The sequence below is a fragment of the Homarus americanus genome, unplaced genomic scaffold, assembly GCF_018991925.1.
Source record: "Homarus americanus isolate GMGI-L3 unplaced genomic scaffold, GMGI_Hamer_2.0 scaffold40047, whole genome shotgun sequence".
Lineage (NCBI taxonomy): Eukaryota > Metazoa > Arthropoda > Malacostraca > Decapoda > Nephropidae > Homarus > Homarus americanus.
In genome coordinates, this window is record NW_024741731.1 from 420,640 (window position 1) to 443,502 (window position 22,863).

At 44.1% G+C, this 22,863-nt stretch overlaps 1 protein-coding gene across 5 annotated transcripts in view; it reads right to left on the bottom strand.

Moving 5' to 3' along the window:
* Window positions 1–22,863, bottom strand: part of LOC121876030 (potassium voltage-gated channel protein Shaw-like) — a 74,949-nt gene that overhangs the window by 46,498 nt on the left and 5,588 nt on the right. For 4 of the 5 annotated variants that reach the window (XM_042380900.1, XM_042380901.1, XM_042380898.1 and 1 more), the window contains exons 2-3: window positions 18,184–18,274; window positions 3,906–3,986 (exon numbers count right to left, since the gene is read on the bottom strand). The gene's annotated coding sequence lies outside the window, so the exon portion shown is untranslated. The remainder of the gene's footprint in view (window positions 1–3,905; window positions 3,987–18,183; window positions 18,275–22,863) is intronic. The other variant, XM_042380897.1, reaches the window with a different exon arrangement.

Sequence of the window (22,863 nt, forward strand, 5' to 3'; positions counted from 1 at the left end):
TATTGTCAAGATTACGGCCACTCATGTAGTTTTGAAATATGTCTTTTGTAAAATATTATTTGTTTTGTGACTGACTTAACATGACGTTTTTAACCTAACCTAACCTAACCTGTTTCCTCCTCACAATCCCGTCGTGAACTCCCGAGCTTGTTAAGGTGTTATCAATATCTCCGCTATAACGAGGTGCAGCATTCAGACATTTGTTGTGATTACCTTCTCCATCTACCATGATGTAAACATCTATAAAGGTGTGTGTGTGTGTGGTGTTTATTATACAAAAAAAAAAAATATTCATCAGCGTCATGGTTGTTGTTCTTGGTTAGTAAACATCAGCAGGTAAGACAGTCAACAGAGGTGGAGGGGATGGCGGGTGTTCATACAGCAAAGCACAAGAGACGCAGAGCTAAAAATAATATTTGGTTTATTCCAGCACACGGGGGGCCGCAGCAGCCTGCCTCCCGCTCTCAACACTCTCACTTCATGTAAGTTTAAATAAACTGCAGAACTTCACAGCTTGCACTAGAACGTTCAAAAATTAATTCCCGTGATATAAAAGAATGTGATTAAAATATATATACTGTATAATATAAACTCTTTCAGATACATAGACTATATTAAAAACAAGCGTAATGTGTTAGTGCCGGATAGTCGTACGTCCGGCATACTAAAAGCGTTTGAAAAATACTTGCATTGGAGGGAGTATCTACACCATAGCTGAGAAACACAGTTAGCATGTTTCTTAGCCGATTTTATTTGAATTATTAGTTACGACAGGATAACGTTACGACATCAGAACACGAACGACTTAGAACTAGAAAAAATTTCGCTGTTATTCGTATTTCAACTTTTATCACCATTTTGTTCCGATATTGTAACATTTACCACTTCGTAAAACAGGAAAACGTTTCGATATTAATGGGGATGCTTAACGTCTACAGTAATTGAAAATTAGCCTCTACCAGCTTATTTTACCTAATGATTAAGCACCCTATCGTTACCTGGAGTGGGTGGGTGGGGTAGGGTTAGGTTGGCTTGATAAGGTTAGGTTAACGTTGGGATATTTATTCATCAGGTGAAATAAGCTGGTGGGGCAAATCTATACGCGATTATTTGTTTCCTTCATCTTATTTAGTACTGCAGAACATATATTATGTCTGCCAGAGTGAAGGAAAGATAGCGAGAAAACAGAAAAAAAGCCTGCATACGCTATTCATTTCGGCTCTCTTGTTTTCATAACTGATAATAATAATAATGGCGAAACACTCGAGAAACACAAACGAATAAATACAAAAACCAGAGTATGTTACAGACGTCAAAATACAGGATGGCGAGTGTGTGTAGTGCGTGGCGGGAGACTGAGAGTGTAAGCGAACACGTCATGAAACAACACCGGAATGCCAAGAGGAGGCAGAGCGTCACTTATTGAACACTGGCACACACAGCCCGTAGATCTGTGCCACACGCCCTCCTTCATCCACTAGCATAGGAGGGGAATTGAATTTTGAATTTACCTCGAACAGCAGCTAGTATATTGTGCACCTTATACTCACACACACCCCTCCCTCCCTCACCAGGACACACACACACACCCTCTATCACCCGGTAAGTATGTATGTATGTATCAAAGCTTCTCGCCCGAGGGAGTAGTGAGTGTCTACCTAAGATTGGTGTCGTCACAGGGCTCAGTTACACATCAACCAGAAGTGATTTGCTCTGACGTGAGATGTGACAACCTTATCCAACACATCTCATTCCCGAGACTTAAAAGACTAACTGGAAAAGACACTGAACTTTGATCTTATACGTGCACCTGAAGATTAGACACCCCCCATTCTATTTTCCTTGACGATTAATCAACACCTTAATGCTAATACCTGAGTTGGGGGTAAATTAGGTTAGGTTAGATTAGCTTTAGAGTGATTAATCTTCAGGTGAAATAAGCTGGGGTGTCTAATCTTCAGGTGATCCGTTAGTTGTGACCGAAAGTTGGAGATAAGAGGCGTGTATGTGTGTGTGTGTGTGTATGTGTGTGTGTGTGTGTGTGAATTATTTATACCTGTTACCTTACTACTTTCCTCTCACATTTTTTCACTCCCCTACTCACTCTCTTCATTCGTTAACATTTCCTATACCCCCTTCTTCTATCCCACACACAAGAGAAATAAACATAAATACGTAGAAACAGACATAAAACAAAAGAAAAAAAAAAGGTTATATAATCGTGATATAAGTCAGTGAGGGACGTGTTGAGGAATTATTAAAGTCGCTGTGTTATGAATTGAGACCAGTAATCTTAGCGACCGTGTAGAGGGACTGTGTGTGTGTGTGTGTCACCGCTGCCCTCCTGTGATAACCTGAGTCGGGTTTATTGGCTGAGACGATGGACTGACTGTGACCACCAGGAACCAGCTGTCTCACAAACACATCCTACTCTTCTTTCTCCTCCTGTTCTTCCTTTTCATTCTTCTTCTTCCTCTTCTCCTCCTCCCCCTTTGTTCCTCCCCCCTTTTTCTTCTTCTCCTCCTCCTTTTACTCTTCCTTCTATTCCTCTTTCTTCTCCTTCTGTAGGTTAGGTTAGGTTAGACTAAATAAGCTTACGTTAATATTGAGGAGGTGGTGTTGGTTCATTACATATCCATACATCACGTTGCAACCTCCACATCACCCTGCACGTCACACTTCACGCTCCACATCACCCTGCACGTCACACTTCACGCTCCACATCACCCTGCACGTCACACTTCACGCTCCACATCACCCTGCACGTCACACTTCACGCTCCACATCACCCTGCACGCTCCGCATCACCCTGCACGTCACACTTCACCCTGCACGTCACACTTCACGCTCCACATCACCCTGCACATCACCTTGCGCCTTCCACAACTGGTCTTTGTCAAGGCACAAGTGGCCTCCCCGACGCTCAATGGCATTGTCTTAGGAACCGCCTTTTGTTGGTGGCACCACAATGGTTAAGTGTGGCCCTTACTCTTGTTTATGTGTGGCCCTTACTCTTGTTTACGTATGGCCCTTACTCTTGTTTGTGTGTGGCCCTTAATTTAACACCCCCAACACCACCACTATTGCTACTACCTACTGCCACCACCACTATTACTACTACTATCTATCTCCTTCTCCAACACTACTACTACTACTTCTATTACAACTACCATCTCCAACACTATTACACCTACATCTACTACCGACACCACCAACATCACCACCAATAGTAACACCACCATCACTAATAGTATAACTTTCACCATTCACACCGATATCAATGCCACTACCACCATCACCACCACTTAGAAGGAGGAGGAGAGGTGGAAGTATTACCAGTCACATGAACTAGGATTTACAAACACGTCCCTCAGCACCTCCCCGCTTAATGCTAGTTTTAGTTTGGCACTCCAAGCATCTATCTATTCACAGGTGTAGCGATCCCAGCACCTTCTCTCACAGCAGTCAAGGTTACAGAGCCTTTTGGTACATCAAACACGGCAGCCAAACCCACGATCGTTTGAAGACCAAGTCGAGGACAGAAAACTGAAGGATGCTGCACTGGCCGGGGTTAAACGATCAAGTTTCATCCTTTTCCCTCTAATTTCACTTTTTCGATCCCGCCATACGTGTCCTGTGTGTACTCGATGCACTATGCATATACTTTTGTACGTGAAATCATGGTAATGGAGGAATAAAAGCGATGTTTATTGATTACGACAAAGATGAGAAAGACTAAAGTCACACTAAAGTGGGGATCAATGATTGGTTGTCGATGCACTAACCCGGAGGGAATGTTCATTTGACAGCGACAAACATTCAGTTCATCTCCTCTTTCACAACACTCTGGGGAGTATATATTCAAAATAAGTGAGTAAATATCGACAAAAATATGGTTTACTTACTAGTTGAAACACGTAACGACTATGTTGTGTTAGTGTTAACGGTGGTGCATCTTGGGTAGTGTTGACGGGATATCCACATTACTGTTGGAGGGAAAGTCTTTCAGTTGGAAGTTGTGATACTAATCGGAGACAAGAGTATGAGCTATAAAAGTAGCTTTGAAGCGTATCTCTTAAAAAAATAAGCTTTGTGAGTAAATATGAACAACGAGTGACGATGTCGTGTATAATATCATAACATGTTATGGCGACTCGACCTGGCTAGGCTGCTGTTGCTATCACTATCGCTCTCAGGCGGAAACACTAGCGTCAAGCATTATTATAAATCGCTTCCAGTAGCGTCTTCTTGCGACGAGAAGTTGTCTCATATAATGCAGTAATCCAGCAGGTGGCCGCCCTCACCATGGCCACCCCAGTAATTACTTAAGTTACCCTACTGGAAATCTGTACTACTGGAATCGGCTTGCGAGGTTTGACATGTTTATTATTTGTTCATTTTTGGGGTAGAGACCTATAGGTGTTACTGAATCTCCTCATCTGAGTAATCTATGAATACCTGAGCTAATTCAATCCGTAAATAGCTGGCGAGTTTAACTTACTCAATATGCCTAGGCTAGAGGTGACTTACAGTTGCCTCGCGCTAAGTGACGTGACTGAACAAAATCCTCCAGCACTGCTAAATCCTGCTACTGGAGGATTTAGACCATATTATAAACTATTACTGAGGGTTAAATTCCACAACGCCCCATGATTTTCAAGTAAACAACTGTATTCTGAGATGATAAACACTTATATTCGACAGTCTTGCTTAACCTGTTATAAATGGAAAAATTTACCTAATTTTATCTATCCTAGTGCAGTGAGAGAGGGAAGAGAGACGACCAGGTTGGTGATGAAACTCTATCAGGTATAGTCTGGCTAAGGTTATGGCGTCTTGTCAGCTGCTGTACTCACTAGGGAAGTAATTTATCTATTCACTACCTTTTTTGTATAGGCCTCGTACTAGTTTACTCTAATCAGTGTAGGATGATCAGGTGATAAAGGATATATATTTTTATATCTCCGAGCGTTGTAAATAATAACAGGTTGAAACTCCTCCCGCAAAATGCACAGTAATGAGCAACACTGGTCTTGTAAAGTACTCCTGTGCGTCCAAATGACTAACTGGAGCACAAAAGAATTAAATAAAACATGAAGCCAAAACTTATATCCTGGAGTTTATATCCTGGAGTAGTTTATAATATGAGAGGGACACCACTTGTTGATGTTATGAAAACCTTACACGCAACGGAGCTGAAAATGTGAGGAAGGGCGACGTGCTGGAGGCTATCAACGGTTATATAAGAGGTGTTGGCCTTTATCTTGAGTCATTGACAGAAAGTATGTGGGTTGTAGGATGGCAACTGCGGCATTCTCGGCTACCTGAGCAAAAAATATGAGTCATTAGTGTGTGTGTGTCCCGCAGGTAAGAGGGAGATGAGGACACAGGAGGGGGTGTAGGTGGTAGAGGAAATCCAGGAAATAAATCCACTGTGATGGGTGTCAATGGATAGATAGTCGAGAGTTGGATGAGGTTTCGTCTGGCGTCCTGAATTGACCAACAACACAGATAGGTTATGGTTAAAGTTGTATAGAACAACGAGTGAAAGCCATAATGTTTTTAATAAATACATAACATATAAATAGAGAAAAGAAGTAATAAATTAACACATGATTAGTCTATTTTGGATGAATTATTCCAAGTAGCGTGTGCACTAAAGGCATTCTGAGGCATTTAAGCGGGAGTTTATGCGAGGTGTATTTAGTTGTATCAAATATCCTAATGTCATTGTCGCCGCCGCTACTGATACAAAGTCCACCACAAACTTAAAGAATCTAAGGCGAGGCAACCTAAAAAAAAAACTTTCCCTAAAGAAATTAGATGAGAAATTGAATGTTGACGAAATAACTGGACAAAAATAAAGTGAAAGTGTTGCGGTGGGATCCGAAAAATGCATTAGTGGAAGCGACCATCGAGGAGCGTGGAAATGTAAGGATCGAGGAGTGGAAAGACGCCGACAGCAGAGTAATGTTGAGTTGGAAAGCCACGCTGAGATAAAAAAAGGTCCTGGAAAACGTAAACTGGCTAAAAGTTCAACAAAATTGTGAGGAGCGAAAAGCGAAAGATATAATAACTCGAGTAAAAGGCATAAAAAAGAGAAGAAGGAAATACTGGTGACGTACAAAAGGCGAAGTTCGTAAGGAGGAGTAACCTGAGGAAGGAAGGAAGGATGGCTGGCTCAGGGATACATTTAACCTGTGCCGATCTGTAAAAGCAAGGCGTCACTCATTTACATACACTCTTCTATATTAGTTACCCGGTGACGTAGGGAGAACAACAACACGAGACTAATCGTGACAGGAATTTTCGTTGGATGAGTCGTTTGACTACCACAAGAGGCTATGGAGAGAGAGAGAGAGAGAGAGGTGAAGAGGGGGGGGGAGGACAGGAAAAGAGGGAAAAGGAGTGGGAGGAGGAGGAACCATCAACCATTCTCCTGTATTATGATTCAAGAAAACATTTATCAACAAACTGTATGGTAGCGGGCGGGGAGCGTAGTGATGGGAGAATGACAAAATGTTCCCCCGCGCCTTCCTGCCTACAGAGGGAATGAAAGGTAAACAAAAACGATGATATTTTCTACTCTGCGACCTAAATTCTTTCAACTTTCTGTAATAAACGATTTTTTTTCGCCTAACCTAACCTCACCCTACCCACTTAAGGTAGTTTAATTATCAGGTAAAAATAAGCTAGGGTGTCTAACCATCATGAGATCACCACATTTGACCAGACAGACACACGTACATACTTGTCAGATCAATGAACTGTACAGCGTTGGCAGGTGGAGAGGTGGAGAGGTGGACTAGGTGGAGTGGAGGGTTTGAGAGGTGGATGGGGTAACAAGGAGGTGAAGGAGACCGTAGGAAGGTAGAGGAGATAGTAGGGAGGTGGAGGGAAGAGGAAGGGAGAGGAAGAAAGGAAGGGGAGGGAAGGGAGGGGCGGCAAGCTAAGGTACGGATGCTAGTAGAGGAAGGCAGTGTGTGTGTGTGTGTGTGTGCCATGTTAAGTCAGGCCTCAGTGATCTCAGTGGACGTCAGCCAAGGGACAAGAGTGTTGGCGAGTCAGCTACTGTAGTGTGGGTGTCAGCTACTGTAGTGTGGGTGTCAGCTACTGCAGTGTGGGTGTCAGCTACTGCAGTGTGGGTGTCAGCTACTGTAGTGTGGGTGTCAGCTACTGTAGTGTGGGTGTCAGCTACTGCAGGGATGTAAGTGTCAGCTCCCACTGTCCTGGTCGGCATACAAACAGCTATAAGAACTCAGTTGAAATTACACATACATCAACAATGACATACTTGATATCACTTAAAAGGGAATCAACTGAAGAATAGACACCCTAGCTTATATCACCTGAAGATTAACCACCCTATCGCTATCTGGGGTGACCATTCTTTGTATGTTGTTATCTCGCCACCCCCTGAGCCACACTCAATGGTTTACCGCAAAGGAACAAACAACCGTGTCATTTTTTGTTTTTTCTTCTTCAGTGAACAAATACATAACAAAAACATACGTGAATCAATTACCATAACAATTATTATTTATCTATTGTATTTAATTATCATTAATTTAAAGGTCAAATCTAGACCCAATTATTTTTTTTCCAGTGTTATTGTTTGTAGAATTAATAAAATACCGAAGCACTTAACCTAACCTAACTTAACCTAACCTAAACACTTGAAAAACATAAGAAGAACGGATAGAGCTCTTCTTCAGTTTAAACCACTACTTCTTGAGAGACTGGGGCGAACACTGGGCATAATTAAAAAAAAAATAATAATGATAATCCAGGTGACAGTCTTTGACCTTTACCTCACAAGATTAAAAAACAGAAATCGTTAAATAACCTTAGAATAAAATTGTTTTTTATAAAGAGTGAGTGAGAAAACCCCCCACTAATTGGGCTTCAGGCGCGTGACAACCTACCGAGAGCCTTGACGTCTTATTTGGCTCAGTAAACATTGACGTCAGAAATAATTTTGAAAGTGACATCAATATAAAAATTCAACAAAAGTGAGGAAGAAATTTAGGTAGTATTTATTTATGGGTTCACGTTAAGGGTTCAAACTGTGTGTGTGAGAGAGAGAGAAATTTTCACAGTTTAGAATGGCTTACAATTGGTCCAAACCCTCGTGCCCATCGCTATTCAGGGCTAAAGTGAACATTAACGCCATCTTCAAGTCAATTTTTACTATCAACTAAACAAAGTAATTAACACACAAGCCAACAGTATGTCCGGAGTTTTTCTTAACGGCCGCTTCAGCAATTAATACCTCCTGTGACGTCATTAACCACCAGGAACACATTGGACCGCATTTATTCTTAGTTAAATTTAGTATGAGAGGTTCGTAATGTTATGATTTTACTACTCATAACAATTTAACATCAAACATTCTTTAATTCGAGTCACTTACATATCTATGGTCGTGTAAAGAAGTAAATGTGTAAATAGTATAATCCAGATAGTTCAGCAGTTAGTCAGTCCACAGTAAGATAAACTAAAGGACAATACTAAGACACTGTAAACGCCTTGTACCATACACCTCCTTATCTTATTCTGAAGGAGTTATTAACATTAAAGTAAATCCGATTGTTATCAGATTAAATCACACTGGGTTACATCATGATAGCTAGCGGTTAAGTGAGACACAACTGAACAAATAAACTCTTGGCTGAACACTGCATAGTCACCCCGAATACCTGCACCCCACCTACGGAAACTCACAATGCTTTAAGTTAGTTATGGCTGAAGTGTTCCTTTATACCAGCACAATACAAAAACCAGCCAATGTTCATATATTCACCCAACTACTTTCTTCCCAGCACAACGGAACGCCTAATTTAATGGGTTTAATTCTGACTGACTCACTTACTCACTGACTGAACTCGTTTCTATAAAAGCTCGCGAGGTTCAATGCTCCGTGAGATTTATAAAAGCATCTGGACGGCAGTGTGGTGCAGTAGGTGTGACGGTGTAAGTAGTGGTGTGGGTGTAAGTGGTGGAAGGTGCGAGTTTGTAGGTAGTGGTGTAAATAGTAGTTGTCGGGGAGTAGGTGGTGGTAGGTGTTACGGGGTGTAGGTGTACGGGGGAGAGCCAGTGTGGAATAGTGTCAAGGGTGGACCCAGGTAATCCCCCGGGGCCGACTGAAAAGAGGACCTAGTCTTAGGCACTACCTCGCCTGATTAATGTTACACCGCCGTCAGCACTGCCGTCAGGCCTGGGGGCTTCCTAGCGTCGACAACCTCCTCTAAGAAACCGTGTGTGTGTGTGTGTGTGTGCAGCAGGGCAGATAGTAAAGGCAGGAAGACAGGCGAACAGGGTCCAAACACAACCTTCGCCCTCAGCTCCTACACGACAAATTAAACTCTGACACGTTGGCGCCAGGGTACAGAAACTGGCACTGTGAATATTGTTCTCCTTGGTACAGTAGACATAAACCGAATCTTAGTGGAGAGACACATATAGGCGAAGAAGGGAGTGCTGGGGTGACGGGGGGGCTGGGGTAATGGAGATAGTAAAGTAAGGGGTGTTGTGGTAAGGAGGAGGGGTAGGGAGAGGTAAGGGGAGCTGGGGTGTAGGGAGAGGTGAGGGGTCCCGGCCTGACACAAACATGTCCTCCACCGAAACACAATTACGTGAGTTGCCTAAACTTGTGTCTGTTTCCTCCTCCTTCCAGGTGCACCATCTTGTTGTTCACGGTGCACTCTCTTTCATTACGGTGCACTTTCTTTCTGTTCACGGTACACCAACCTTGTTATTGATAGTGTACCAACCTTGTTATTCACGGTGCACTATCCTAATTGTTCACGGTGCACCAACCCTGTTATTGACGGTGCACCCTCCTCACTGTACCGTGTGTGGGTGGTGTACTAGAGGCAGGCAGGAGGTGGCAGCGGCAGTGTTGACATAGTATCCCTCAGTCCAGCGTCAATACACATCATTAGCGTTTACCAATGACAGCTTAGCAATACTGCAGCCAACCCCCCTCCGGCCGGCCACACCAACACATGCATTCCACTCTATCAGTCTCCTAACTTATCAATACTCTACACCCGATGCACGGATATACAACAATACTATTAACCGTGGGAATGATGCAGTTTTGGGGGTTGGTAATTTGTCGGCAAGAATCGCATGACTTGTTAAGACTGTGGCGTGTGAGTGAAGCTCTTTCATGTGCGGTTGATCGGGATAATCGACTCAAGTTTATTTATCGTTGTTGAATTCCAAGTTGAATGTGCTTTTGTTAATATTTCATGTAGATCCACAATGAAAACGTGGATAAGATAAATCTTGATAAAATCACACGGGAAAAGGGAAACAACGGAGCACCTTAGCTTTCGTCTTTATTCAAGACATCTCCAGAGGCAACTGGATTACATGGACAGAGAGAGGCTTAAATATACAGGGTGACCTTATAAAACATGAGGTCAGGTCATAATGATGTCATCCACTAATCCCCACACCAACACACACGTAGAGGAGCTTAAGAGAAGGGGGGTGACGTGACTAGTCAGGTCAGGTCAAAAATAAGGGCCCCACTAAATAACTATCATACATCTAGATCAAAGGTTTTCAAAGCATATTTAACCTTGGGCCACTGACAAATGAATTTATGTAACATATTATGAGTTTGGGAGATATTTTAGCTGTGTAGTGAGGAAGTTAGGCCTGGGGGTAGTCGGTCAGTGATCTCATTAGCAGAGAGGAGGAGCGGTGACGCGGGGCAGTGAGCCAGACTTACGAGACGCCATAAGGTAGTGTGTGTGTGTGTGTGTGTTTGTGTGTGTGTGTGTGTGTCGCCCATCACTAGAGTGACTGTTCCACCCAGACGTATCACCGGATTCCGTCATGTCGCCACAACGTGTAAACACTGTGATGACAATCGTGTTGACAGTAATAGCAAGAGCGACCTAATTATGACTCACAGTTGTGTTGATGTCCCCAGGCACTACTAAAGCCAGCAGCTGTGTCCGGGTAATGTTACACACTAGACTTAAGTTAAAATCTATTGCCACTTAACATCTAAAGGTTGCTGTGACCACGTAGATAACTGTCCCCTTCCCTCACCTCCCCCCCCCTCCCTCCCTTCCTTCCTTCCTTCCCCCCCTTTCCCTCCCCTCCTCCCCTCCCTCCATCACCGTCAAGTGTTGTCGCCGATCTAGTGTCAGGTCTTCATGTGGTGTCCGTCTTGTATCATATATCATCTACATGACTGGCTTGACACTATCTCCCTGTGTCATACATCACACACATGGCCAGGGCGACATTATGGCACAGTGCCTCACTTGGGTTCTTCTACATAGCACAGTGCCTCACTTGGGTTCTACATAGCACAGTGCCTCACTTGGGTTCTTCTACATAGCACAGTGCCTCACTTGGGTTCTTCTACATAGCACAGTGCCTCACTTGAGTTCTACATAGCACAGTGCCTCACTTGGGTTCTTCTACACAGCACAGTGCCTCACTTGGGTTCTTCTACATAGCACAGTGCCTCACTTGGGTTCTACATAGCACAGTGCCTCACTTGGGTTCTTCTACATAGCACAGTGCCTCACTTGGGTTCTTCTACATAGCACAGTGCCTCACTTGAGTTCTACATAGCACAGTGCCTCACTTGGGTTCTTCTACATAGCACAGTGCCTCACTCTGAGTTCTACATAGCACAGTGCCCTCACTCTGTTCTTCTACATATACAGTACCACTTGGGTTCTTCTACATAGCACAGTCCCTCACTTGTTCTTTCTACATAGCACAGTGCCTCACTCTGCCCTTCTACATAGCACAGTGCCCTCACTTTGGGTTCTTCTACACAGCACAGTGCCCTCACTCTTGAGTTCTGGTATAGCACAGTGCCTCACTTGGGTTCTTCTACATAGCACAGTGCCTCACTTGGGTTCTTTCTACATAGCACAGTGCCTCACTTGTTCTTCTACATAGCACAGTGCCTCACTTGGGTTCTTCTACATAGCACAGTGCCCCACTTGGGTTCTTCTACATAGCACAGTGCCCTCACTCTGGGTTCTTCTACATAGCACAGTGCCCTCACTCTGAGTTCTTACATAGCACAGTGCCTCACTTGGGTTCTTCTACACAGCACAGTGCCTCACTTGTTCTTCTACATAGCACAGTGCCTCACTTGGGTTCTTCTACATAGCACAGTGCCTCACTTGGTTCTTCTACATAGCACAGTGCCCTCAATTTGAGTTCTACATAGCACAGTGCCCTCACTTGCCTTCTACATAGCACAGTGCCTCACTTGGGTTCTTCTACATAGCACAGTGCCTCGGGTGGGTTCACTTGGGTTCTTCTACATAGCACAGTGCCTCACTTGGGTTCTTCTACATAGCACAGTGCCTCGGGTGGGTTCCTCTCATATACTTGAGTCTGAACGATCAAATTCTGAAGCGTCGACGAGCCGTGATGATAATGTGATCCTTCACCCAAACGACGTCGGTGTTGTTTCTCACTGCTGTTGTATGGTGGTGGTGGTGGTGGTGATAGTGGTAATGGTGGTGGTGGTGGTGATAGTGGTAATGGTGGTGGTGATAGTGGTGGTGGTGGTGGTAGAGCATTGCAATGTGATAGTGGGTAATGGTGGTGGTAAGAGTAGTAATGTAGGTGTGGGTGAGGTAATGGGTGGGTAAGGGGATATTGGTGTGTGTGATAGGTGGTAAGAGATAGGCAGGTATGGTGGGTGGTGGGTGATATTGTGGCAATGGTGGCAGATAGTGGTAATGTGTGGTGATAGGTGGTGGTAGTAAGGAGAGTGGTGGTGGTGATAGGTAATGGTGTGGTGTGGGATAGTGGTAATGGTGGTGATAGTAAAGGTGAGAGGTAAAGGGTGGTGGGTGTGTGGTGGGTGGTGGTGTGGTGGTGGGTGAGGGTAGCCGGGAAGGAGAGGGTGAGAGAGGTAATGGTGGTAGGATATGGGTAATGGTGTGGTGGTGGTAGGAGAAGTGGCAGGTGATATAAGAATGGCAAGATAGTGCAATGGTAAGGATAATGGCAATGGTGGTGGTGGGATGCAGAATGTGTGGTGGTGGTGATCGGTAATGGTAGGGTGGGCTGGTATGAGGTGTAATGGTGGTGGTGGTGGTGTGGCGGTGGTGGTGGTGATAGGTAATGGTGGTGGTGATAGTGGTGTAATGCGGTGGTGGTGGGTAGAGCGGTAATGGTGGTGGTGGGTGATAGGGTAGGTGGTAATGGTGGTGGGTAATGTAAGAATTCAGACCCCAGGCCGCCATATAATGTTGCAGCACCACAACCGTTCATAATGCCTGCTTCTGGCCCCGGGGAGGTAGAGGAGGTCAGGGGAGGGGGGGGGGGAGGAGGAGACGGTAGGAGGCAATGAGTTTATGACGGAGCTTACACCAGCTCTTTCCTCACACACACACACACACACACACTTACCTTTATAATCTTCTACTCTTATTATTATCTTTGTGTCTTATCTATCTCTATATTCGTGGTTTTATGACGTCATCAGAGGTATTATGTTAGTCTTATGACGTCAACAGATATATTATGCTAGTTTTATGACGTCATCAGAGGTATTATGCTAGTTTTATGACGTCATCAGAGGTATTATGCTAGTTTTATGACGTCATCAGAGGTATTATGCTAGTCTTATGACGTCATCAGAGGTATTATGCTAGTTTTATGACGTCATCAGAGGTATTATGCTAGTTTTATGACGTCATCAGAGGTATTATGCTAGTTTTATGACGTCATCAGAGGTATTATGCTAGTTTTATGACGTCATCAGAGGTATTATGCTAGTTTTATGACGTCATCAGAGGTATTATGCTAGTTTTATGACGTCATCACTTATTATACTAGGTTCCTTTACGATTCTTCATTTATCCACCATGGAAAATTACAGGGAAATATATTTTTATTAATATCTAGAAAATTACAATGGACAGGAAAATGAGAGGTGACGTGTGGATACTAAGCCTCAGCTACAAGGGAAGACAGTATGGGGAAGACAGTATGGGGAAGACAGTATGGACGGTACTACATTCGTCTGTCTTCACTTCCCCCAAACAGAAAAAAAAGAAGTCAGGTACCCGTTCACAGCTGGATGAACTATGTGGTGCCCCGGAAGTGAACCAGTGAACTCTCTCAGGATAGGAGTCGAGCACTGTAACCACTCAGCCACGGTCCTTCTTAAAATGGTGTGATGTTTGATTAATAACTTTGATAAAATATAATAAGTTGGTAATCTCGTTACTAATTACAAATTCATTCGATTTTTTTTTAATAATTTCTTGATTTTTGCATTTTGTTTTTTTATTATTTAGCAAAGCACAGAAATGAAGGTGATGGAAGCATATATATAAAAAATTGCCTTTTCCACATCACATCTTAAAAAAAAGGACCAAATTTAATTTTCGTCAGTGAAAATTAAAACTTTATTCATTAGTAACAAACATTTTTAGGTCAAATAACTATATTAAGCTGACGTCACTATTTACATATTCCCTGCTCATGAAAATTATAACCCATTACTTCACGCTGACCCCCAATGGTAACGAGTTTGGTAAAATTCCAATATTGGGGCAGATTTTTATGTCCAATATAAAAGATTCCTGAAAATGAAAGAAACTATTGATTTTTTTTTATATATTTGAGTGACATTTATGATTTATGTAACCCAGAAAACTCACGCCCACACCACCAAGTACACCACAGTCCGTTACTCACGCCCACACCACGTACACCGCCCATGGGTTTAACAGAGACTACGGTAGTGAGTTTAACAGCTATGCACCAATTACTATCACGGTGGAGGGTTGCAGCAGTCACGCCCAACGCTTCACTGAACACACAACAATTTTTACCAGGACGGGGAAGCGATGCATAGATAGAGAGGGAGGGAAGGGGGGGAGGGAGAGAGGATGGGATAGGAGGGGCAAGAGGGAGGTAGGAGTGGAAGGGAGGGAGGGGGGGAGTGAAATAAAGAAAGAGAGAGAGAGGTGAAGGGAATTAGGGAAAGGGAGAGAGAGAGAGAGAGAGAGAGAGACAGGCAGGCAGGGAGGGAGGGCTTTTAGCTAGTTTTATCACCCTGGACATTCACTTTACCTATGATGGCCAATACGCCAACGGGGAACATTTTTTTTTATACCGACTGCACAAAGGCATTTATAGAATTCGTGTTCCAATTTCCTCTGTTACCCTTTCCCCTCCACGAACTGGTAACGTAAACCACACAACAAATTACAAGAAATAACAAGAAAGTGATTTAGTAGGGTTTTTTTTTGTATCGTTAGGATAATTAAAATAAAGTTAATGATATAATTAACTTAATGTCTTCAAGTGTTAGTATCTGGAGGGTGAGGTGTGTGGTCGAGGTGGTACTCGAGCAGCGAAGGACGACTACCACCACTACTACTACCACCGTCAATACCACTACTATTACTACCACTATTATTATTACTACCACTACCACCACAACTACCACCGCCTCTACCACCACCACCACCACCACTACAACTATCTCAAGAAGACTGGTAGGCAGAGATAGGCGTAGTGAGAGGTAAAAGGAGGGAGGGAGGGGGGAAGAAGAAGGAAGGGAGGGAGGGGAGGGGAGGGAGGTGGAACATTCATTTTATCTACTGCTGGTCAAGTCACATTAAGGGATCATGTCAAGGGTTAAAAGTTGACACGATGCTCTTGTGTGTGTGTGTGTGTGTGTGTGTGTGTGTGTGTGTGTGTGTTCCTCCCCATCTTGTGTAGCAGTGAGGAGGATAGCGTGACCTCAACACAGCATTCCCCACCTCCCCACAACACACGTGGACAAAACTTATAGTAAGTAAATAAATAAATAAATAAATAAACAAATAAATAAATAATGGATGTAAAAATAGCTTTCGTAAATCCCCCCCATTTTTGTTTTTACCAGCTAACGCTATAGTTTGTAAAATATCACCACCCTATTGTTTAACTACACCGGTATATATAGTAGTGTGTGTCCCGAGTATGATGTGTTTACCTGTTGAAACACATCACAACAAACAACAACTTCAACAATAACAACTTCACCAATAACAACTACAACAAAAACAATAACACCAGATAATTACAAATAACAACAAAAACAACAATTGATATTACAACAATCACTAACTGCTACAATTACAAGATCAACAACAACAACTACAGCAAGAACAACAACATTGATAAGAACTAAAACCAGAAAAACAAACAAAGAACCAAACAACAAAGCCTCCCCCTGTGTGTGTGTGTGTGTGTGTGTGTGTGTGTGTGTGTGTGTGTGTGCGTGTGTGTGTGTGTGCGTGTGCGTGTAGTGGCCCTTTAACACAGAATGAATAACAAACATTAATTTATTCATTGCAAAGTAAAAAAAATAAATAAATAAAAATCAGTGTTTAATTAATTTTTGTAGGTATGATTCCTATGAGTACGATGACATGATTATTGAGTACGATAAGATGACCTCCTGAGTACGATGGGGGCGACACTCAAGTTAGTCTGGTTGTCGTTTGTTTGTCGTGTTTAAAGGTGATTGATTAACACGTGATGGTCGTTCCCTGAGATGGTCGGAGGTGGTCGTGGTTTTAGCCGTGTCTGATTAACATGTGGGTAGTTCTTCAGAGTGGTGTGGTCATAGGGTGGTGTGGTCATGGGGTGGTGTGGTCGTGCGTGGGCTGGTCGTTGCCTAGGTGTTGCTGGGTCGTGCTTCTGTGCGTCCAATATTTATAGATATGTTTGTTATGACGAGGGCTGCTGTCTCACCCCCCCCCCCCTCTGCTGTACACACGCGGTGGCTCCTCCCTGCTGTTACCTGATGCTGCGAGGGAGGTCTGTTACCTAACCTAACCTAACCAAACTTATGATGAGGAAGATGAATAAAGCGCCGACCACATTCTTAGACTACTAATACTACTACTAAGACTACGATTACGACTACTACTACTGTTACTATTACTACTACTACTACTACTACTACTACTAATAATAATAATCCAGCAATTGCTCAGGTAGGTGTGTGTGTGTGTGTAATCCCCAGGTCCATCGTCTCTCAAACTATTAAAATTAAGGGGGAAAAAAAGAGGTTGTCCATTATCCTCACATTTTTTTTTAGTTTTGGTAATTACTTTTTATTGCATTTTCCTTATTCCACTTATTCCTTTCTTTATTGATCATCTATTCCTCCCCCATCATCTATCCTTCTATTGTCTTACTCCACCATTCTATCATTCTATTCCATCATTCATCATCCATCTCTTCTCCCTTCTATCGTCCACTTCTCCACCACTCCACTATCCCTCCATCACTAGATATCCTCCCTCTATCCACCATCCCTCCACCCGTTCTTCCACTAATCCTCCATCACCCCTCCACCATCCTTACACTACCCCTCCACTATCCCTCCTTCCACCCCTCCACACACGGGTCGTTACAGGCGGAGGAAAAAAAATACGAAAAGGAAAATAAACAGTCATGTTTTTTTTTTCCCAGGAATGTTTTTCATCGTGTTGAAAATAGTATCAACAGTTTTATTACGCTACTAAATTACCCCACAAAAATGACTCACCCTCGTATCATATTGGGTGAGGGTGGTGCGTGTAGGGAGGGGAGGGGGTTGTAGGAGGGGGGAGGTGGGTGGGGTCGGAGGAGGTAGGTTAGGGGAGAGAGTAGGGGTGAAGGGGAGATAAGGACTAGGGGTGTGTGGGAGGAAGAAGGGGTGAGTTGGGAAGGGAAGAAGAGCGAGTGTAAGAGGAAGCAAGCAGGAAGGGAGTGTGGGGAGAGGAAGGAAGAGGGATGAGAGGGGGAGGAAGAGAAAATGTGATAGATGTCAGTGAGAGAGAAATGGAGTGTGGAAGGGAGTGCTGGAGGAGATGAGGGGGTGGTAGAGGAAAGGGTGAAGTGATGGAGAAGGTGTGGGAGTGGAGTGGTGGAGGAGAGGATGGAGTGCTGAAGAAGATGGGGTGCTGGAATGATGGAGAAGATGAAGTGATGGAGATGGAGTGGTGGAGGATGATCTGGCAGGTTAAGGAGAATACACAAACACATCGTGTATCTGGCAGGGGGGCGGGGCGAGGGTGTTCTGCAGGCCAAATAAACTATCGTACGTTTTATTTGCTGGACCAGTAAACACCATAACGCCTGGTAAACACACACACACACACACACACACACACAATAATAACTTACTGTTCTAGGGCAGCAGCAGGAGGAGGAGGGGGGTATTAGGAGCGAGGCAGGTCACAAGAGTACTCCTACAGGTCCTCTGGCTCACACATACCTGTAAATAAGGAGACAATGATCAGGACAACAATGAAGATAGGGAACACTCCTGTATACACGAATACATTATGTACAGTCGGCCTCAGGAATAAGTAATACACACTGTAGCTGTAAGGTCGGCACATGGTCTGGTAACACTGGAACTGCCCCTCTAGACGCACCATGAAACTCTGTTCGGTTTGAGAATTCGAAACACTGCGAGTCTCTTATGACAATTGCTTTATCCAGTTATAATTCATAAAAAAAAGGTTTAAGCCATTCACTGCCATTTGGGACTGTTCAATCAATCATAACAATGTATTAGGAGTGAGTGGGGAACTGGTGATACGGAGCGTGGAGGAGAGGGAAGTGAGACGTGATATGGTGAAGGTGTGAGTCAGGCTCTGTCGGAGTTGTGGCTGACTGACTATGAAACAACCCTCGCTGCCGGGCATGACCCATAATAAATAATTAAGGCGTCATGGTAGGGTTCAAATGCATTATGTATACGATCGTTGCATTTCCTCAGTGGAAGTGGATGAGGGAAGGAATGGAGAGTAGTGAAGGAGGGAGGGTAGGGAAAGGGGGAGAGGAGACAGAAGTGGAGAGGGGAGGGGAGAGAAAGGGGAGGGGGAAGGGAGCTTAAGACAACTACAGTCCCATTCGGCAACTTAATATCATTGGTTGTACTATATTACTTACACTATAAACACAGGCTCCGTTCAAGACAGTGTTACCTAGATATTTTTTTTCCAAACATGAACCATAGGTGTGTACTTATTCCTGTGGCCGACTGTACACACACACATACATACACACACACTGGCAGGATTCCAAAACCTACAAAGAGTGACCACAACAATAATAATCCATCATATCACATCAGCCACCATCGTCCACCAAACACCTGAGTGCGCTCTCTCTCTCTCTCTCTCTCTCTCTCTCTCTCTCTCTCTCTCTCTCTCTCTCAACACCGACAGATTTACTATATGAGGTAATGGTGTACTAAGCTTGATTTTAACCTAAAATTTTATGGGACCGAGTTTGCCAGGATTATGTTCTTGAAACTTAACCTAACCTAACCTAACCTAACCTAACCCAACCCAACCCAAACAGTCATCAGAGTTAAAGGACGGATCTGAAGCACTACTACCAATGGTAATTTCTATGTAAACACTAACACCAAGCTGCAGGAAATACTCGGGTGACAGAAGCTAATACTCGAGTCTGTCAAGTGTGAGTGTTGACTTTATTACTTGTCGTCCTGGGGAAAAAAGTTCAGGGTTAGTTGGTGAGGTTATGATTTCTGGGAAGGAGGAGATGGAGGGGAGGTAGGAAATGGAGGAAAGAGTGGAAAAGAAGGTGGAAAAGTGGGAGGAAGAGAGGGTGGAAAGGAGGGAGAAGGATAGGGGAAGGAGTTGGTGGAGGAGAGGAGGGTGAAGGAGATGGAGAAGAGGGAGAGGTAGAGGAGATGGTGGAAAAGAGAGGAGGAGGAGGATGAGAGAGGGTGAAGGGGTGATACTAAAACAAATTATAGAGAACAAGTACAAGTTGGGGCAGCCTTGGTCCCTCCCCACACCAACACAAGCTAGCAGTCGAAATATCTCCCGACCTCGACTCACTTCCCTAACTTTTACCCTCCAACCCTCTGAATCTGGGCCTCCACACATGGCCTCATTCTCTCCCCAGACACCCAACTCTTGGCCTCCACCACCCCCCCTCCCCTCCCTCCCTCCGTCTGTCAGGTGGAAGGGCAGCAGGTGAAGGTGGTGGTGGGCGGGAGGGGCAGCATCACGGGAGGAGAACATTAAGGTGAGGAAGAAATGGCAGTATGACATGTCAGGGTCACCTGGTCTGACTAACACACTTAAGACAGGTGAACTGATAGTGCCCTTGAGACCTATTTATCCCGCGCCCCCTCCCCCCACACACACGTCAAAACTGTAATAACCACAGACTTATTACTATTACTAATATATCACCAATACTTTTTTAATCAACACAAATTAACTCTCTCAGGTGACCCAGCTTACATACCACCAGGTGTGTATGTCTGGCACTGAACACCATCAAGTGCCACATAAAGAATGATTCACACCCCCATGATGGCACTCCCAACAGCCATCATCCTCCTCCTGGCTAACAAGCACAGAAAACTTTAACTACCTCGTCAATCAAGTTAATTCATATATAATATTCCTAATCCAATACAGTAAAATGATCTCGGTAATTGGTTATCTGTCGGGGGAGGTCAGTTAAGATAAGACAGATAACACTACACGAGTTTATAATTTATACAGTACAGGGTCAGTAAAAAAAATACCCACATCTGTACAGGGTCATTAAAAAAGAATATCTAAATTTTAAAAGATAATACTACATAAAAAAAATGGGCAAATTTCTTTTCAGTGACCCTGTATATAAGAGTAAATAAACCAAGAATGTTAGAGTGAGTAAATTGTGGTGTAGGTGAGGGAATGAGTGTCTCGTTCTGAGCTCACAACATAGTTCTCTCTTCTCGTTACAAGCAGGCCACCTCCCACCCTCACTATACATGCACATGAACAACGGGAAGGTGTAATATGTGTGAGCAGGTAAATATTGAACCAGGTATTATAGAAAGAACAATAATAATAATAATAATAATAATAATAATAATAATAATAATAATAATAATAATAATAATAACACACTGCACCTGGATAATCTTTGCGTCTTTAAATGTTGGTAAATCTTGCCCTTAAGGTATTACTGTGGTGTTGTCACTGTTCCTCACTCATCACGGTTGTCACTGCCACCACCACACAGTTCTCACAATAGCCACAACTCACGGTAAAATAAGACCGGGAAACCCTTTAGCCTTCTCTCGATTTAGATATCCACGACAGGACTGACAGGTGCGGTGAAGGACGTAACACTATATAGCCTACGGGTGGTGGGGAGGGGGAGTAATAAAAATGAGTGGTTGAATAAATGTTTGTGGAGAAGAAAATGCCAGAATTAGTAGGGGTGAGGGGGTCGGGGTTGGGGTGAGGGGGTTGGTAGGTAGAGGGGTAAGGGTTGGGGGGTGGGTCGGCCTCTTCCCTAGATATACTTGGTACTGGTGACGACTCTAGCTCGTCACCAGAGCCACCATGCACAAGGACCACCTCCAGTTTACGATGATGATAACAATAGCATCTGACGTCACCCATATACACTGGAGCCAGGCATGCTTACAGCTGATGTCAGATGTTCGCGTGACTTCATCTCCAACCCAAGACGAGTTTAGAACACTGAATCACGTTCTTCACAGTGGCAGATGTCTCACGGGGCAACAAACATCACCAAAAAACTTAATTTTATCTCTCACACAACCCAAACAAGTTCCCGGAAGCTGATGTCTCATGAGAACAGACGCAACTCTTCCACACCCGTCGAAAATGGTGACTCAAGCAGGAAATTTACAAAGAACACATCTCCTTCCCCCTCCCCTTCACTCAGCCTAACATGATCAGATAGTGACCTTTGACCCCTAGGAAAAGGGTTAAAAATACCTAAACTACAAAGGTGTTTATATTGTATTTTAAGTCCCGTATCAATGCATTACTGTACCAAGTCCTATATATAAATGTTTCATTACAGACTTCAAAGATCCAGGGTCGGTGTTCCGGGTTCAGGGGTTCAAGGAGCCAGGGTCGGTGTTCCGGGTTCAGGGGTTCAAGGAGCCAGGGTCGGTGTTCCGGATTCAAGGATTCAGAATTCAAGGTTCCGGAGTTTAGAGTTCAAGGTTCTAGGGGTTGAGAAGTAAATTTTCGACCAGACTAAAACGGCCTGCAGGGGATGAGACCTGCCCACCCAGACCTACACTACTTCCTAACACCAGACCATGACAACACTCCCACGGGAACCATCACTTGGCAGCGCCCTCTAGTGTAGGTATTTGTAAGCGCCAAGTTCCTGGTTTTTGTCTCAAGTGAACAATAACTGAGTGTGACAAGTGATGGCCCTCGCTGATGTCTGCTGGCGACCAATGTGATCTCTCTCTCTCTCTCTCTCTCTCTCTCTCTCTCGTGTGTGTAGCTCCGAGACGCCTCAGTAAACCATCTCCTAGCAGCAGTATAGAGGGGTAAAGGCCCAATAAACACGGCCGTAACCACAATTAATGATGAAACATAATATTCATAACAACACTATTAGTTTAAATTAACGCTCCTCCCTTGTGATGATGATTGGAAAGAGACGGTAATTATATCATTAATGAGCACCACTAATACAGATTATAACCAACGACCATGTAAACAATGAGTGGTGGCAGGGGAGAGGTGAGTGGTGGCAGAGGTGGGTGGGTGATTGGTGGTAGGAGTGGGTGAGTGGTGGTAAAGTGGGTGGAGTGGGTGAGTGAGGGTGGGTGAGTGGTGGCAGAGTGGGTGAGTGGTGGTAGGGATAGGGCGAGTGGTGAGGTGGGTGAGTGGTGGTAGGAGGGTGAGTGGTGGCAGAGATGGGTGAGTGGTGGTAGGGTGGGGTGAGTGGTGTCAGGGATGGGTGAGGTGGCAGGGGATATGGGTGGTGGTGGGGTGAGGTGGGTGGTGGCAGGGATAGGGTGGTTAGGGTGGCAGAGGTGGGTGA